Source organism: Ambystoma mexicanum, chromosome 3p (assembly GCF_040938575.1).
Source record: "Ambystoma mexicanum isolate Mex_15411 chromosome 3p, UKY_AmexF1_1, whole genome shotgun sequence".
NCBI classification, from domain to species: Eukaryota; Metazoa; Chordata; class Amphibia; order Caudata; family Ambystomatidae; genus Ambystoma; species Ambystoma mexicanum.
In genome coordinates this window covers 680,561,988-680,582,170 of record NC_090925.1, presented here as the reverse complement: position 1 = coordinate 680,582,170, position 20,183 = coordinate 680,561,988, and the positions used below count along the sequence as shown (strand labels likewise).

General features: G+C 43.1%; 1 protein-coding gene across 7 annotated transcripts in view; it reads left to right on the top strand.

The window, feature by feature from the left end:
* Nucleotides 1-20,183, top strand: part of RNF44 (ring finger protein 44) — a 763,073-nt gene that overhangs the window by 28,120 nt on the left and 714,770 nt on the right. The window contains exon 1 of one of the 7 annotated variants that reach the window (XM_069651468.1): nt 7,545-7,560. The exons of the other annotated variants lie outside the window; for them this stretch is intronic. The gene's annotated coding sequence lies outside the window, so the exon portion shown is untranslated. Of the gene's footprint in view, nt 1-7,544; nt 7,561-20,183 lie in introns of those variants that run through there. 7 annotated transcript variants of the gene reach the window in all.

The window sequence follows — 20,183 nt, the reverse complement described above, 5'->3', positions numbered from 1 at the left end:
GCTTGATGTTGACTCCGGAAAAGTAATTGATACTGAATCTTGCTCCTTCATTTTCAGTGCATTGTCATAAAGCAGTACAAGGGAAAATTTAAGTTGTGTTAGATATATGGGTAGATCCAATGCGTGAAAATATCACTTTGTTCAGGTCGGTAGGGCTCACCATTGGGATACTGGATGCGTCAGTAGTTTCGTCACTTGTCAGGGTCTGTGCTTTATCAGTGTTCTCTACGAAAAAAAGTGATGGGTCAAGCAGCACATTACGAAAACATTATGCAACTTTTAAAGGGCACTATGGCATTGTTTAGTAATGGTTATAATTCCTGGTTTTTAAGAGGCTCCAGAAAGCAGCGAAAGATGTAGTATAATAAAAATTCAATAGAATATGGTAATTATGGAAACTTTAGTAGGACACATTTTAAGTTATTATACACCAAAAGCTACAATCTGTTCATGAAGTTACCTTTTCAATACCCTACTCTAATTAAATCGAGAGATCATAGAGAATACTTATTTATGCAGACCATCGTCCTACATACCAACAAACATAGCAAATTCATCGTCCAGGACTCACCTTGGGCACCGTGTGCATTAATTGAGTTGGAATTGCATTTGGAATCAATTTACAAAGAATTCTGGGGCGACGCTTCTTTGTGTACTTCGATTGTTCATACATATCGTCGGTACAGTGCAGACTGCAGATGCGGAATCAATTGAACCTCACGTCCTTCAAGACATTCTGTGATCTACTTTCAATCGCGTCCACCGGATAACCACAATTTTGAATCCATTTTCTTATTAAATCTATATCCTTCGGGATTTGTATGCACAACTGTGCCCAGACCTTTGGCATGGCTCACAGTTATGTGGGCAACCAAAAACCATACAAGAAGGCATTCTTGAAAAGTCTGTAAGATCTGTATAAAGAAATATAAATAAAAAAAACTGTGTGCATGTGATTGATGGAATTGTATGCTTTGTATGAAATATATGTTTTTTGTAAAAGAATGAAAACCTGTGTAACCTACTAGAATGAACATGGCGATAACTTTCTTAGACAATTTATTGGTATACCGCAAATCGTAACGTGTTACCCGACCGTTGCATGTACTTTCATGCATCAAAAGAAAATATGCTTGCAAACGAGGAGCACAAAAGATTCCTTTATATTACAATGGAAAGTGATGCAATGTGCTATTTAGCGAAATCAAAATACTTGAAGTAGACAATGGTCAAGTCATTGAGATAAACAAACATTACAATACTTGGTACATTCGGTGAAAAAAGATAAACTTTCAGATCAGCGATCGATGAATATAGATAAGTAAATAGGTGACCTACCCTTTCCTGGATGAACAAACAAGCCGATTCAGCAAGCAGGGGAGCAAGTGGCCGGTGCAACAGGTAGCACGATGACGAGATATCTTGCAGAGCTCAGAGATATTCTCCTGTTAAATGTCAAGGTGTTTATAAAAGATTGGAAAAGTGGGTGTGTATGTGAATGTGTGACATGTTTGTTGCTGCGTCTTGAAGAGGGGAGCCTGGAGACACTGCGTCTGGGGAGTCCATGTGAACAATGGTCACTGTGCAGAAGATCCATTTTGAAGTGTACATGGTGTTTGGCACCTTAGCCGTTCCCATCCTCCCAGCCCCCTTACGAGCGCATGGCCACAGGTGCGAACTGCCGTTGATACTGAAGGGGGGGATGGATGGGCATGAGGCAAGCGCAAAAAGCCTGGAACTCTGCTGAAGGTAGACACAGTTATGTGGACTGCAGGGGTGGGGTCTTGAAGAGGGGAGTCTGGAGACACTGGGTCTGGGGAGCCATGAGAGCAGTGGTCACCGTACAGAAGATCGCTTTTGAGGTCTACATGGTCTTTGGCACCTTGGCCATTCCTACCCTCCAAGTACTGGAGTGAGTTATAATGGATGGGGGGATGGATTGTTGTGGAGGAGGTGAGCGTAAAAGGGCACCAACCATTCTTTCATGCCCCTCGTAGACCAAGAGCGTGTTCTTGATTCCTTGAAAAATAGAAACAACTGTTTGTATACGCTCATTTGTATTTTATTTAGTTGGTGATGTTGATGGCACAAACAAACTACAAATTGTATACTTGAGGTTGCTGCACATTGTGTGTAAATCCCCTGTACTGTCCACTGTCACTGGGGAATTTGGCACGAATGGCTCCAACGACACAGGCGGGTATTACTTGTCGAATGCGGAAACAAGCCTCCCATTAAGCCACCATGTAAACGAATGGTAGGCCACCAGCCTATACCACCTGTGGAAGAGAAAGATGCATACTGTAAATGAATAAACTTGATGATTGTGCCACCCTAACTTCTTGTCTTGACACATTACTATAATGAGCACCCATTCAACCAACAACGGTTTGGGCCACAGAGAAATATTCTATTTGGGTTGAAAGTGAAAGACATTCTGATTTTCAAAAAAACAAGATAAATATATTCCATTTGCAGACTAAATTTATTCATCAGGGATAGATCAAAGTTATGACTGTATGAGACAAACATGAAGTGTTAGCCGTCTCAATGGTCAAAATAACATCACTACTAGAGTACACTTATTCGTTACTTGGATTTCGAGGGCAAACTGTTGCGTGAAATTCGTGCGGAAGCACCATCATGATCCTCAACACAGACCTTGTGAGGCAGGCTGCCCTGAAGTCATGGAGCTTGGTGCCGCATAGCAGTGGTGTGTCTTCTTCTGATAGGTAGGCCAAGCATCCAGAGTGTTCTTGGCAGCAGCAGTTCTCTACCTCAGTTGGCATGACCTTGCAACGATTGCAGGTACACCAGGTGGAAACGTCTTCCATGCGACTTGGCTCAGGTTCATGATCCGGTGATTCATCCTCCCAACTATCATTCGATTCTCTGTTGTTTCTGCATCTTTCTCTTTCAATCACTTCCTCCTGGGAATACTCTGGTTTGTACTGGTAGGGCTGAATTGTTGCCATTGTACGTCAAAGTTTTATATGGAATGCAATCTGATAGTGTAAGTATCTGTTTGCAGGAGCTTCGTACTACTAAGGTAACCGAACAGAGCATAAACAAGTCACAAAAAAAACTCTGATGTTGTCTGATAAGGGGTCTGTTTATATTTATTGAGGAAAGATGCGTCCTGCCATTTCCATGGAGACACGTCAATAGCTTGCGCACAGATAACGTTGGCACGAGACATGCATTGGCTTTTTGGAAAGGGCTGTACGTGTCTATAGTGATGTCAGCTTGAGTGGCGGGTGATCTGTATTGTTGCTGCAAGCGCCCTTGAAGTTAATGCGATGCCTCAACGGATAAGATTAGCACAAGATGGCTGTGCCCCCTACGTTGTTTTTGCATGTGTAAAAGTGAGGAAAACTAAGGTAAGATGTATAGGAATTTTTTTTAAGAATGATTACAGTATGCTTAAATAAAGCTGCACGAACGATCGGGACACTAACATTTTAGAGCATACTTCCATTTTAAGGCTGTAATGAATAGCCTTTGTTTTTGACTTCTGAGTCACATGTGAAGAGACACCAAATGTGTTAATTTCATCCTCCCATTACTGCTATTTGATTCAATTTTTGCAAGGTGTTGTTGCTCCTATTGGCCTCTAGAGACTTGCTCACACTATCTCATATTAACACTTTTAATCGACCAACAGTTTTGTTCGCACAGATGTTTTTGTCATCTTCATCTATGAAGAATGTACCAAATTCAGAGCTTATCCATGTACTCCCTTGGTGCTTTTCCTTTGAAAATAACATTGTTAACTCGAGGCTAACCTTGACTCATCGTCGGCCCGGCACACAAAACTGTTTTTATTTGTCTCCTGATTCGTACAGCTTCAGTCTGTCTGAAAGTCTGGTGAACCCACCAGGATGTCTGATTATTGCAGGAATGTGCACTTTATTGGAACCACTAGCCAAGTATCTGGATAAGGTCATACAACCCTTGATACAGGACAGCCCTATGTACATAAGGGACACTGAATAACACACTATTTGTACAGTGACGTGACATTCTATTTTCCATGGATGTCCCGTCTCTGTACACAAACATTGTACATGAAGCCGGTCTAGAAGCCATGGCGTGACTTTTTATTAAAGTCTGACACATGCACTGCAAACATGATTTTTGTACTTAAATGGTACTGATGAACATTTGTTTTTCAAATTTGATGAGATATTCTCTTCAGGTGTTGGGGACCAGCATGGGAGCAGCCAATGATGAACAATATGCACCCAAGGATCAGGTTCACAACTCGGTACAGCAAAACCAAGATTCATTTTCTAGATGTAGAGATCAGTCAGGAGAACAATGGTCATGAGTACCAGGATTTTTACCAAGCCCACTGACCGGAAAAGTTTGCTCTTAGCAACCAGTTTTCACCCTAAAAGAATGATTGAAAGTGTACCACCGAGTCAATTTCCGAGGTAATGCAGGAATATATCTAATACAGAGGAATACAAGAGACAGGCACAAGAACTACAGGCCACATTTCTGGACAGGAAATATGATATGGATTTAATTAAGGGGATTTCTGAGAAAGTGGAGAAGATATTGAGAGAGTGATTGACACCGAAACCTCCCAAGAATGTAACATCTTTGGTATACGTGACAACACACTCAATACAGTGTGCCCAGAATCAAGAAGGTACTTAAACAAAGCTGGTCGATGGTGTGACTAGACCCCTCATTACAAAGACTGTTCCTGGAACCTCAGATTTGTGCATACAGAAATAGCCAGGCCCTCCGCAAAACGCTTATGAGTGCGGACACAGCGCCACCTAACAGATCCAAAGTACGACACACAGGTACACTACCATGCTGTAACTGCCAACATTGCAGTTATGTCATTAAGGGGAATAAAATCACACATCTGCACTCAGGTGAACAAATTGAACTTAAACACTCATGCACGTGTGACTCCACTCATGTGGTTTATGCATTGGGATGCCCTTATGGGTACTATTATGTGGGGATGACAGTGCGAAATGCAAAGGTCAGTTGGACCAAACACAAGTCCAACATTGGAACTAAAAATCTGAGATCACCGGCCGCAACTCAGTTTGTGGAAGCAAGACACAATGTACCACAACTCAAATGTGTAACATTATAACATATCTCGTTGCATAATAGAGGCAGTGACCTTCAAAGGAAACTAAAGCAAAGAGAGAGAGCTTGGATAGAGATCCTGGACTCACACCTAGGGGCATGACCTGTGAATGGGACCTGATGTGCTTTGCGTAGATTGTGAGCAGGTGTCTCTTGCAAGAGCAAGACATTCTTTTTGTCACATGCTCAAGCTCCATAGAAGCTCTAAGTAAGTTTGAACTTGTGAGCAGTGACTTAGTTACATGCTGGATTCTTATTGGATACTTATTTAGAGTGTGAGCACGGTACCCCAGTTTGGCTGTACCGTGACAGTGTTGATTATAATTGATTAGATTGCTCCGATTGTGATTTAAAATGCTGTGGGCTTGCTTATGATTTTGGGCACCTGGAAAAACTGAGAGGGCGTTTGACTAAGACGGTGAACAGGCAGGGTTATATGTCATAAGCAGCATAATTATAAGATTACGAGGGACACAATGGAAATGTATTGAGGAGTTCTTGCCCATGACTGGGGCCACACTGGTTGCAGGCGTACTGTTGTAACTCCCCTAGACACTTCTCCTTGTAGCATTGTAGCTGCTAAGGGTGCACTGAGAGCATCCTTTCCGTAATGTGAGAAGTTGCTTTGAAACATGTCAATATGGCCGCCTCATTCACTCTGCATTGCAGCAAGCGTGTTAGAGATGTAACCATGCTTACCTATGTTGTTTACACGGACGCGGGGCACCCAACTGGAACACGGTCTGCTGCCCCACGGTCCGTGTGCGAGTTGTTATACAAGTAAGGGAAAGTTACGCCCTGCAGCGTCTATAGAGAATTTCACAAACCCGTAATTATAATCTAACAGGCACGGCACTAACGAGTCGGTATGCATTGATAGCGTTGGGCGCTTGTTGCTATGGGAACAACATAAGCGGCATGAGTGTGGTTAGGAGAGTAACATAGCAGCTTCATTATTCAGTTGTATTGTTTCCTACACTTTTGTAGAATACATTCCTACTGAGAACAAATGAAAGCCCAGCGAGACTGGAAGACGTGAAGCTGGGTGAGTGCTGTAGTGTACTCATGACTTCATATAACCTCTTATGGGTGTATATCAGTAACCTGGGTAGTAACGTAGGTTATTTCTTCACCGTGTAGCTATTTAAGAATCTCTGGAAGTTAGTCGCTTTTTACTTTTATTGGAATAGTTAGTGGTAAGGATTGTACAATATAACTATGTACTATTACACATTGTAGGGCAACAGATGAACACTTGTGTGAATATTTTAACTGCGAAAGACAACTCAAAGCCCTGAAGATGGATATATGTACATATCCGAAACGTGTCGGCAATTAGAGCAAATCCTATTGAGTTGACTAGCAAAATAACCTGTTGTAATTGTTTTTTGAGGTTACACAATATCTATACTTGTTTGCTTTTGATTTGTTAAGAATCCAGGTGTTAGTCTGGACTTAAAAGTAATCAATGCCCTGGATTTGGGCGAGTTGGCAACCACCATCTCCTCTTCTTTTATGTTATTTGTGACTGCTTTGGAATTTTTTGCAAAATTTTATTAAAAATTGTGTATTTGAGTCTTGCAATTTTTATTCACTTGGTTTTTGCAGGCAATATATGTAATTATTGGAAGGACTTAGTCCGTAGAGAGTCCATGTGGGTTACCTGTTGGTGTCAACCGGTTCTTTTTCTTGGTTTACTTTAGCTTTAGGTATATGTTACTCTTAGTGCTTTAGTTACATCGTTACTTAGTATTTTCATATAATTTCAACCTAGGTACATATCTCTTTTATGACATCACTATCCTTTACAGATTTCATTTTAACGTACGTCCATGATGTCTTCAGGTGCGTTCTGAGATCTTGGCATGGGACATCCTTCCATGTAGCATTCTTCCATACAAATTCTTTCCACACTTTCAGTGCAAGGGTACTTTATATATGGTTGTCTGAGTGCATAATGTCTCTCATACACTCGATGGGCTATAGGAACGATGTTAGAGGGTTGTTCCATCTATGGTTTTTCTCCGGCTGTTTCAATATGATGGCAGCAATGGGGTGGGAACTAGCAGGATAGCTTCTACCTGCTCCTATACACAGCCCATTGACTACCCAAGACCATGCTAAACCTTATAGCCATTCCCACCCACTACTTGCCCCTCCTTGCCCCTCCTTGCCAAGCTCACATCCTCCTGGGATTTCTTTGAGCTAACTCTCAAGCAGTAACATCAAGCTTTGGCCTACCATTGTTCTCTCTGCGCAGTCTGCAATACTTAATGGCTTAATTGGAGCTGCAAATGGCTACTGGTGTAATAAAAATATCTTAACCATATTGGGCATTTAAATTAGTTTTAATTTTTATTTTGGTTCTTTGCAGCACGCTGTAGCCCGAAGGCATCAGGGCACACGTATACCCATAAAACAACAATAATCATGGGACACGAGGTGAGTATGAGTGATGGCCAGGATTACTCGGAGGAATTTCTTTATTGTTTTTTGAAGTTCTGATGTTCGTATCCGAATGCATGGTTATAGGGAGACCATTCCAGATTTTGGCTGAGCAGCTTGCAAAGGACCTAAACAGTCATTTTTATCTTTTGAAAGTGGGCAAGTAACCAGCTTGGTGTTTTTCGATCTAAGGGATAGTAAGGATTCATACCAGGAGATCACTGATCCTGTGTAGCTTGGGGATTTCCCGTAGAGGCACTTGTGTAGTAGGGTGGCCGCTTTAAATTGACATCTAGGAGCCAATGTATCCCCTGCCGGTCGGTCGAGATGTGGCACCTTCTATGGACCTCTTTCATAATCCAGACAGCGGCATTCTGGGCGGTTTGTAGTTTCTGGACACTTCCTTTATCAGCACCCACCAATAGAGCACTGCAATAATCTAATCTATTCTAGATAGATGGTTGCCCAGGCGTTTGTAGTCCTGGTAAGGTACGGGCGAATGTTCCTGAGCAATTTTAGTTGATGGGCGCAGTTTTTTTGTAACCAGGCTCACTTGGGATTCTGCACTCAACGCACAGTCCGTTTACACCTTTTAACCTTTTTCATATGGTGTATAGGTGGGAGAAGAATGTTTGATAGCTTGGAAATAGACATTTGTACTAGAAGGCTGCTGCCTTGTCCCAAATGCTTATTCGTGAGTGGCTAACGAAAGGCATGCTCCATATGGTGCCTAACGTCAATAAAGTTAAGAGACGCATGAACTTCCACTCCATTGGCTGAATAATTGCTAAACCAATTCTTAGTGAAGCTTATGCATTGCTTGGTTTCCTTTATCAATCGTCAAGTTCTCCGGCTTGATGAAGTTTTAATGAAGTTCTAAGCTACATGGAAGATAATGGAGGAATGTGTCTCACAGAGCCTTGTGAAAGGAGCATTTATGACTGTGCTACAGTTAACTACAACTTCCGTGAGGACCCATTTATTGGAAAGGGAACCCTTCATGCAACTGTAGTGATTTGTTAACAAGAATGTCATGCTAAAGATTGAATCCCAGTTCATAACATTGTACGATTCAGCTACAAACGCGCAGAATCTTTCACTTTTGCAATCCTACATGACAGACCTATCATGCTCCAATGGCCCAAAGCCAAAAAGTCCAGTTCTTAAGCAATCCGATTTTAACAGAAGAGCCAAGGATTTTCTTTAGCATAGCTAATGTACCGGTAAGACTGAATGAACGGCCTGAGCACATATATTTTTTCAGTTGTTACTTTCACCATCCTTCAACTGGACGCAATTCCCTCACTACATTATCAAAGTTTAAACAGCTGGGTTTTCACTTCGATTGTACTTTCGATTTCTCGGCTCAGATTAATATGCCAGTCTGCTTTCTATCTACATCAATTTATTTAGATTCAACCATATCTGAATTCTCATCACTCGGCAATCATCATTAGGGAAATAGTTGGAGCCAACTCCCTCCTATATAGATTTACCATAATATTTGTGAAAAGTTCCAACTGTTACGAAATAAAACTGCTGAGCAAATTTGTATTGCCTCCTACCGTTCCTATGTGACCCCACTTTTATATCAACTTCATTGGTTGCCTGCCTCTGCTCATATTCTTCAAAGTTGTTACCCTGGTGCACAAATGCATCTATGGCAGTGCCCCCTCCTTTCTTCTTAGCTAGTAAGCTGAAGAGTCATACCCCACACATATTCTTCTAATTAGGTCATCTCTATCGAGTTTTCAATGGGAACTGTGCTAGCTTTAGGAGTTTCTCCGTTCAGCGCACCAGAATTTGGAATGCTCTTTCCCCCGTTGTCTCTGAGACTCTGGTCCAATTGAAGGGCCTTCAGGAAAAAGTGAATGCCTTTTTTTACAATAATCTGATTCCTGTGTGAGTGTATGTCTATAGGAAAGGGAACCTGTCCTTAAGATCCTTTTGAGAAGTAGACGTTGCATGGTTTCTATGCAAAATAGGAAGCATAGAAAATTCTACCACTCAGAATGTTGAGGCACAGAATCTGCAAGCAGGATGAATGATGATACAATGATCTCACAATCCCAAAATGAACTTTGGTGGCAGGGGGCTGTCTTATCATGGGTGTGTTGCAACCTGGACTGTTTTGAATGCAAGATTGCAAGAAGTGCCAAACTAAATCACTTGCATACATGTTCTGCCAACCATACCAGCTGCACCAACAAATGGTTCAATTCAGTTGACCTTCTTGACAGATCTTGAAAGACATTTGTATCCATCATTTAAAATAAGGGGTTAGATGTTAATTGCTGCGTCTGTGCTGCTTGTTATAAGGTCTGTTGGATGCAGTGTCTGAATGTAAACAAATATTCAGCTGTGCGTTCTTGGAATTTCCGAAGCACTTGAACATCAAAACATAGCTTTGAAAGATACTGGAGGTTTAGTAGGCATAACACATCACCCTTGGGCAGTGTCACACTATTTATTTCATGTAACCACAAAAGCGATGGGTGTAAGGTATTGAATGAATCTGAACCACTGGCATTGCTCTGGGCAACCTTCCACACCACCGTTTTTTAGCCTTTCTGCACCATTACAGAAGGGGTCCAGCCATATGCAAATCAGTCGGGTACTGCCACCAATGTTAGCAGCCCAGCACAAACTGCTAGGCCAGGTCCCTTCTGCATGGAAACACAAGCAGCCCCAGACATGTTTCGGCCTTGTTGGTCTGCCTCAGTGAGGTGCAGATTGGTTCCCTATTTCATTATACAAATTGCTCATTGAACTTAAAACAGATTGTAAATCCATGTTCTATGTGATGAACCTGAACTTGGCAACATTGCAACCAATTAAAAATGTTTAGTGAAATTATTGCAAGAGATGTTCACTCCTCAAAAGGTGCGCTCGTCACTGGCCGTGATAATGGTCTCTTGGCGAGTAAGAAGTGTTGACCTCTGTACAAAACTGGAACATAGGCGGCAAGTGACTTTTTATGCATGCCTTTTGACTTGAAAATTTAAATGTTTACCCTTTTACCCTGCTGTTCGATCACTGTTTAATGATGATGCACCTATGCATTACAGCAAAAAGGCAAACTGATAAAAACCTCGAACTTTATCCCACCACCACTACAAAGCAGCAGCATAAACTGCTCCCTCCACAGCATTTACCAGTGCTCTACATGGAAGAGTCTGATCTGTTGTAATTGTTGACTGCATGGGAGCGGCACAAGCTTTGGATATAGCAAAATGCATTGCACATGCAAAGATCTGGATGAAACATTCCCCAAGAAAATGTAAAAGAAATATTAGGTATATAATTAAATACACTTAGCATTTGTTCTGCACAACTGAAACTCAAGAGTGTAACAAGACGAAAGGGGAATTGCACCAACACACAAGGTGTATGGCGGCTGAGAGGAAATGGAGAGCCTCTTGTTCATCCTCTGACAAACAGGCCTGTCGACTGCTCCGAAGGCAATACCGACTCTCTGTCCACACCAAGAAGAGAGCCCACATCCAAGCCCATGTCTCTGCGGCATCTAACAACTCGGCTGAACTCTTTAAAATCTGCAAGGAGCTTGCCAACCCTGCTGCAGTCTCCACCTCTCCTCCCAGGCTCTCTGCAATGCCCTTGCCTCTCATTTTATCTCAAAAACCCAGGACATCCTGTCTACCCTCTCCTGCCCTACACCTCCTAATGCCTCTGTCTGTGCTTGCCAACCCCCCTTTAACCAACCCCCCACCCTCCTTCTCTTCCTCTTTTCTTCCCTTATGAGGTCGCTAGACAAGTACGATCTATGAAAGCCTCGTCAAACAGGTTCATCCCTGTTCCTCTAAAACCATCAAGGACCACATTGACACCCTCGGTCCAGCCCTTGCCGCTTTTTGCAACCATTCCTTTGCCTCAGGATCCTTCCCCTCCCCTTTAAAGCACTTCCTTGTGCATCCTCTGCTCAAGAAACCCACAGCTGATCCTTCATGTCCAGCTAACTATCATCCAATCTCCATTACCCCCTTTCTGGGCAAATGCCTGGAAAAGCTGGCCATCTCTCAGCTTAACCTTCATTCTGATTCTGTTGGCTGTCTCCATGATCACCAGTCTTGCTTCAGAGCGGCCAGAAGCACAGAAACTGCTCTCCTGAACATCCTTGAAGATCTTTTCTCCAACCTTGACTCTAACATTCCCTCTGTCCTCATCCTACTCGATCTCTCTTCTGCCTTCGACACGGTCAACCATACCATCCTGCTTAACCTTCTCCATGATAACCTGAGTATCACTGATCCGGCTCTGGTCTGGCTGACCTCCTTCCTCTCCGACCGACCCTCCCAGGTCCAACTGGGGTCCTTCCTATCATCTATAGTCCTCTCTACATGTGGTGTTCCCCAGGGCTCTAACCTCTCGTCCCTGGCTTTTCAAACAATACTTGGCAACTCTCGCCCACTGCATTGCCATTTTCTGCTCAAATTTCCAGTGCTACGCTGACAACACTCAACTCCATTTCAGGCTGCCCTCGGCCACCTCGTCTCCCTCTCTCATCTCTGATTGCCTAACTGCCATTCAGGATTGGTGTGCTGTCAATGATCTTTGTCTGAATGCCAGCAAGACAGAGATCCTCCTCATTGGCACACCTTTACCATCCTTTTCCCCTCCCTCGCTGGCCGGCCTCTCTTGGCCCTACCCCCACCTGAAAAGCTAAGAAACTTGGGGTCATCTTTGACTCCACTTTCCTTCTCCGCCCACATCTCTAAAAAGTCAAACTTCCTACTTCACCTACTCTGAGGTACTCTGCCTTTCCTCTCCTTCCCCCCAGAAGCATATCGTCTCCCAAGCTCTGGTTCTCTCTAGGTTGGACTATTGTAACAGCCTCTTTATAAATCTACCTGCCTCTACTCTCCACCCTCTGCAACTAATCCAGAACAGAACTGCGAGACTTGGCCTTGGCCTCAAGCCCTGGGATCGCATCTCTCCAGATCTGAAATCTCTCCATTGGCTCCCAGTGGATGCAAGGATTAAATTCAAAACTCTGCATTGTCCATAAGGCTTTCTGGGGCCTTTGTCCAAAATACCTTCAGCTATCCGTCTGCAAATACCTCCCCTCTCAATCTCTTCGCTCCTCTACCTCTAACTCCCTCAGGGTCAGTCGTTTTTCAAAGAAACAAGCTGAGGGTCGATCTCTGTCTTTCGCTGGGGCCTCCCTCTGGAACAGCCACCCTGTCACTCTAAAACTTGAGGAGAACCATCTCCGGTTCCGGAAGCACCTCAAGACCTTCCTCTTGCTTCTGCCTTTGCTCCCCCTCTCCCCTGCTGATCTGCTATCTCTTGGCACTGCATCTGGCCACCCTCTGTCCCCTGGGCCCAGGTACCTGCTCACCCTGCCACCCTCCTGCACTGCCTCCTGGCCACCCCTTGCACTGGGGACTGTATCTGCACCCATACAGTCCCTGCTCCTCTTTTTCTGCACTTATTAGACTTACTCTGTCGTAAACACAGCACTTGCACGATCACTGTTTATTGCCTCCATTATCTATTTATTTGCATTTATTATTTATCTGTTCTCCTCTGCTCTGCACTTTCCACTCTTCCCCCTTCCATGCACTTTCCCCCTTTGCTTTTCCCATGCACTTGCGTGTTCTCAATGTCACTGGGCCTAGTAAGATCGTTGTTATTCTCCCCTGTTCCCCTTCCTTGCCTTGTCGTACTCTGAAACACTTGTGTACGAGTGCGATACAAATAAACTATCATATCATATCACTACCAAATCATGGACGGCACAAACCTTGCTAACACTAGTATGACAGCAAATCTAATTCACAAATGTTAACACCAAAGCTGAATTAATTGCTTACATAGCTCCCAAAATGCTGCAGCATGCACAAATGACAAAAAAAGACTTTGTAGTGGTGTGGTTTTCAGAAGTGGCTGCCTCACACTTTTCCTTGGACTGTCTAAGTGGGGCACAAGAAGGGGCAGGCACAAAAAATAATTCATGCCATCAATGCCACAGCTGCAAAACTCGGTTTGCACAGGACACAATGTTTTGGTCCTTGCTACAAGAAGGTAGCCAAAACCCCCCTGCCCCATCCACTTCACTTTGCGCCTACTATAAAATGCGTGATTTCAATTGCAGAGATTATTCTGTCACAAGGTTCCTTGAAGACTCCTGCATTTCGTACCTTGCCTGGATCTGATTGCATGGGTATTTTGTCAGTGAAAGGCAACATTACATAATGGAAATCATTCATTGTAGTGCATGAAACGCCCTTTTATTCACTAGGAGCAAAGGAAAAAATCACTGACTGCTATTGGATAAACTGGAAGCATTCATATGCCAAGTCTATCGGAACCAGCATCACTTCCACAGTTGGACCGCACTGTTTTATTTTCTACAAAACACTGGACGAGCTGGGAAGTTACTGCCTACAAGAAGTGCTTTTGTACCCGAAATGAAGTCATCCACCAGCTCATGAAATGAAACCTATAGTGCAGCCATGGCCTACAATTCCGTTTTCATTGAACATGGCTGGAACATGGACCGAGAAACCGCTCCTGTTCTCTCTGAAATAGTGTGTGCACCAGAATCCATTGTCTGCATGTATGAAGAGCAGATGCAGTCCACCATATTATTATTCAATCTTTTATATAGCACTACACACCCTTGGGTCTGAGAGCGCTGAAATAACAGATGACATTATTATCCCACGGAGTGTTACTCAATTTATCGACCTCAGAAGGATGAACTGCTGAGTTGACCGTGCCGGGATTCAAACCTGTCACAGCAGGCTGCACACAGATATCGAGGGCGAGCATTCAACTCGCTGTGCTATCTGATCTGCGTCCAACACAAAAAATACCTGGTACAGGTGTGAGTGTGTTGGAAAATCTAAACTATGTGGTAATGACTCTTGCACTGTACTGAACTTGGCAGATTCTAACAGTAAAGTTGATTTTGGCAAAGTTCATGTTTATTACTGCTGGGGCAGAATTCTATGCTGCCACATTTTATGGGACCTCCTAAACGTTTTGCTTTTTCTTGATAGTTTTTACCCCCCATTATATTTGTGTTGCTGCTAGAGTGACTTTGTTGGACCCTAAAAGTGTGTTGTGGAGTAGTTAGTTAGAGGCTGTAATTTAGTGTTGGCCCCACAAGAGGTGCATATATTTTCACTGCCTTGGTACCCCAATTTACCACTATTGTAGCCATTGGGGTTCCAATGTGGTGTTAATACCCCGCTCCAAGGGCTGAAACCGGGGGGCCGGGTGGGGGGGGGGGGAGTGGGGTAAAAGCCCGGCAGCCCAAGCTTATGGGCTGAACAAAAAAAAAAGCGGTTAACAAGGGTTCTGGGCCATTACCCACCAGGTTCCAGCCCTTGGAGCGTGGTGTTAATGCCATTAACACCCTGGGTTACTGCTTTGGTAACCTAGTGTGCTTTAAGTATTTTTGTTCATTTAATGGGACGCCACACACATCCCCTTCAATGAATGAAAATACTTATCCAAACCATGGATGTAGAAGGCGGGGCTTGATGTGGAGCACCTCTTCTATTACCATGGCCGCCAGAAAAGGGAGGAGGGAATCGGCTGTGGCTGCTGCCGCAATAATAAGGTAAGTAGGGGAGGGGAGTAGTGGGAAATGTAGGAAAAAAAACAGGAGCGTGGGGGTGGGGAATTGGCGGCCTGCGGGTTCTGTGGAACGTGGGCTGAGATGGAGATTACAGCCCGTGATCCACAGAACCTGATTGGCTGCGCCCCGACCCAGGTGCTAATGCATTTTAAGCCCTACTTGCAGGCCATTTGTTTTGGCTGGATCCCTTTGTCGGGTGGGGAGGGGCTATGGGGCAGGCCTAAAAATGGCTCTTGTGCTACATGGGCTCACTGTGAGAGCAACTGTGCTGCGTAAACCTGGCCAGTTACTATTTTGTGTGGCTGGGATGAAGTTATTTGGCAGTGTTTCAGGTACAGTCAGCTGCGTGATTGGGAGGCTGGCTTGATTCCCTCCTAGTGTATGTGCATATTTAGGGGAGACCCTGTCTATTACTGGCCAGTTGATTTTTACCTGACTTACTGTAGGATTGCAGCAAAGTTGAGCTGATTTGATTTTGTTCTTTCAACCTAAAAAGGTGAAAACAAACCTGAATGTAGACCAAACACTGCAACAGTTGGACTGGTAAAGTCTCGATACAAAAAGACAGCAAGCAACTCTGTTGGACAATCCGACAAAACACCACCAAAACAAATGAGAACAAATACATATGAGTGCAGACCAGTGTTCTGTGGTCACTGGCTAATATTGATCTATTATTGATTTATGGTACATGTTCCCTCTCTACATCCTGCACCGAATCGCAATCCGCAGAAGTGTGCAGTAGTGTTCAATGTGTTTTGGTCCTTTCCAGTGTGGATCTGCTTTTGAACTCATTGTGCTGCATTCGAGGCTGTACCCTTAAGAAGTAACATTAAATCCTGCAATACTGCGAAGCGTTGCGCAAGGTGAGGGGGCATTTAATTGCGCAGGGTTCGCTTTCTAGGGCCTGTGTATTGTCTCCCTGCCTTGTTGGCTGTAATTGTAACGTTCGACTTGGGTTGAACACTCTTGTTGTAATATCCACATTGTTATGTATACTAACTATATCGGTGCAGCATAATCATGAAATCCTTTAAGCAGTGTAGATATACTCTTTGCAGTTCCATGCCGGAAAGATAAACCGTAGTCCAGTAACAGTAAATGACCAGGCCAATGGCCTCCCATGGCCAAAAAAAATACAACCAAGATCCTGACATGGAATCGCAACCCCAAATTACTGTTTTTATTGTATCTGCTAAAATAGAGGCTTTGGAAGGAACAAATTTGATTGATTTGCCGTCTTATTCTATTAACCCTGAAGTTGTATTGGACAAATTGTTCCTGGTGTTGTCTACTATAGACCATGACAACTCCTTGCTGAATGTGTTTAGGTCTGCAGAGGAATTCTATATGTGGGGTCCCCTCTCAATTTAATGTATCTGAGTGATGTGACAATATTCTAGGTACCATCTCTTTGCGAGTCCGTATCTCCAAAGGTTGATTTCTACTTCCAAATCATCGGACTTGATCAGTGAAGATGAGTACATTATTATCTGATGCTACCTCCTTTTTTTTTGGAAGTGAAGAAAGCTCCTCTTTCGACTTCAGTAATAAACCCACTGTCTGCCAAAATGGATTCGTTAATGACAATTGTGCTCTGGAATGACGGAAGAGCAACACAAACTTAAATCTATCTTCACTAAAATCGTGGCTGTTATTCTTGCCTGTTACATCAATCAGAAAACAAAACTTTCTGAGGCTGTGGTGGTACTATTGAAACCACACCAGAGGCAAATGTTGGATTTGCCTAATCCTCAATTTTTTTTCAGGACCGAGAGCAGTCCGATTCACATGTAATAGTGCCTTGTAATTTGCCCGAACCTGTGATTGAAATTGTGACTGCTGATGCAAATGGAGGGGGGTTGGGAGGAGTGTCCGTCCGATCGTTACGACCGCGCAGAAGGAAGCGCACTATCAGTACTATGAGTAGAATGGGTAGGCACTCTAAATGCAGGTAGATTCTATTGAAAGTATTGCAGACATTATTCAATCTTGTATTCCATTTGCCCCTGTACCCTTGCCTGTAGTGGTTGCAACCGTGTTTCGAGTTTCCATCTATGCCGTTAACACGGTTGTCCACTACATTGGCAACTCTTGGGTAGCACAAACAGTGAGCCATTGTTGCATACAAGTAACGGACCGAATATCAGTTCTCAAGCGCCTAGCGCATTTAATCAGCAAACCCATTTTATTGGGTTGGCCTATGTAACTGAGCTAGCACAATCAACTGCTGTAACCACAACCAATAATGAATGTGCCTTTGCACTGTATTCCTTTGCCACCAACTCTGAAGAATGGGTTTCGGCAACAAGAACTAGCACTTCCATTCAGGAAATGGGTTAAACTTGAAGAGCTCAATCCCCGAATGGAGAGCCCTTTTCTTAATCATACTTTATTATTAGGTCATTGGCGCAAAATTCCACAACTTTCAGATATCCACACTGAGGATGTGATACATGTAGAATTGCCTGTCATGGGTAGCCCTGCAAATTGGGCTTTGATGGAATGAATATCCCCAGTGATTGTTGCGCTCCCGAGTTCCTGCATTTCTGAACTAAAACGTTTGGGGTTTGAACTCGCCGTTATGTAGGAAATATACAGCAATAATGAAAGGGATTTTGATGCCTTATCCTCAAACCTCAAACCCTAATCTAACTGTTCCCCCTAATAATCTGGCCACCGAAAGATCTAGTCTTCGAGCTTCCTTAGAAAGAAGCAGGGACAATACATGGGGACAAAAGGAGCTGGTCCATTGGATTTCCAATGCCCGAGTATCAAAATTAATTGACACATCTGCCAAAATAACTGTATTAATTGGTTATGCTGAATAACAAGTTGATATAGATCCCTCATGACGCATTCTGTATTACTGCCAGTTAGGTTTTTGATGCAAGAAACCTGGCTTAAAAAATAATTTAATATTGATTGACCTCCTGTCCTATGCCAACCTGCAGTGCATAAAGCTAGAGTCGACCGGTAGGTGGGCTAGCTATTGGTTCCCGGGCACAATTTGAAAATCTTACACTGTAGGCCCTATTGCACCCTATGTACTGTCAACCATCGTCTGGGAGCCAAATTGTATGCATTCACAAATATTGATAGTGAATGTATATGACCCCCCGCTTCCCCAGATGATACTGCCAATCGTAGCATTCAGTGTACTATTGATAATTTATTAGAATCTTGGGCAGAAGTGTGTCCAGGGAGAAAGTGATTGATTATTGCTGGTGATTTTAACCCCCCTAATCTTTATACACACCCAGCTGTTATTTCCGACACTGAATCCATTATTTTACATAGAGAGAAGAAAGTAGAGCCATCTACTAGAAATTCTAATTGGGGCACATTAATTAGTTGCTACGATTTTGGAGTGCTTAAACGAGAAGGGCCAGGTGGACAATCTATCTTGATCCACCTGGACCAATCGGCGAGTTTCTTCTTGCCTGAATTACATTTTTACAGACCCTGAAACATGGTTGAGTTGTAATGAATTGCAGATGAGCTTTATGAAAGTAATTGGAGACAAATGCTGGACAATCCCCATAATACGAAATAGATTGACACCAAGGTTTCTATTAGTACTCGGGATAACCGTATTATATGGACTGAGCTGAATGTAAAAAGATTGGCTAGATATACCATTAATAACTGGTTGTCTATGGTAGAATGACTGGACAGTAACAACTGGGACTATAGGCTGCTAATTAATTTTTTGGGGAAACAATTGTGTTTGAATTTTAAGGCGGGTAAGAGAAATAGCAACTGCAGTGGTGCTTTTGATGTTTCAATACTTAACAAAAGAACGGACTACCGTCGTGCCAGAGTCCTGTTTAAACATAATCTGCCATTATCCCTAGAGGAAATGGGGAGGCAATTAGAAAATATTGCTACACGTTACAAGAATTGGCTCTGTGCTCACAAGTTTTCTTTCTCCAACGTTAATTGGATGCTATTGTTTCAACTCTTTTGGAGTAATGATAATGACAAATGTTGGTCTCTGATTAGGAGTTACACTGCTGGGTAGACATTGCAGGAAGACTCTGCAGTTTCAGAGGCTGGATGGATTAAAGCGTTTTAATGATCTTTATTATGATACTGAATATATATATCGCTTCCGCCACTGAGATCTGGCCTCTTGCATTGAGTGAAGAGTTTTATTCTGATATTACCGACCTCTTGATCATTAACAAGGGGCTTAAGAATTCTACGCACCAGGACCTGATGGTATCGCTAATGCGGTACTTGGGGCATAACCCAATTTTTGGGCGACGACTGTGGAGGGTCTCTTTCAAAATATTACGGTAACTGGCCTAATATCAACTAGCTGGCGGGAGTCGATACTATCTGTATTTACAATCACTGTATTTAAGAAAGGGCACAGGAGTAATACTGATAATTATAGGCGCATTGCCATGCTAGGCAGTAGTCAAAAAATCTTTTCAATAAAGCTTTTAAGAAAGTTTAATATATGGGCCCCCAGAAAATGGCCAGTACATAAAAATTCCAAACAGGCTTTCATAAAGATCACGCTACCATACATAATATATGTGCTTTAACTTTAGTTGTGTTGTGGAAGTAGCGAGTCAAAAAAGCGGGAACATTTATTTTTGCTTTGTAGATTTCTCTGAGGCATTCGACTCAGTATCTCTCCATAGCCTATGGGAAAAGCTGTGTTCTTTGGGGAATTGATGCCAGATTATTGCATTTTATTAAGGTGTTGTATATGGATGCGTGTTAATCAAGATGGACAAGTGACGCAGTTCATCCATAAACTACCTGTGGTCTTGAGCAGGGGTGTGTTCTTGCACCCCTGATTTTTAATTTGTACATCTCTGACCTGGCCCTTCTAATAGGAGAAGCATGCAACGTTCCTCCTTCCATTGGTGGTAAACCAGTGGCATGGTTTGGTTATGCAGATGACACTGTGCTACTAGATTACACCCCCGTTGGCCTCCAACGTTCTATTGACACCAAATACCAAAATAAACGAAACATTAATATCAATAAACCA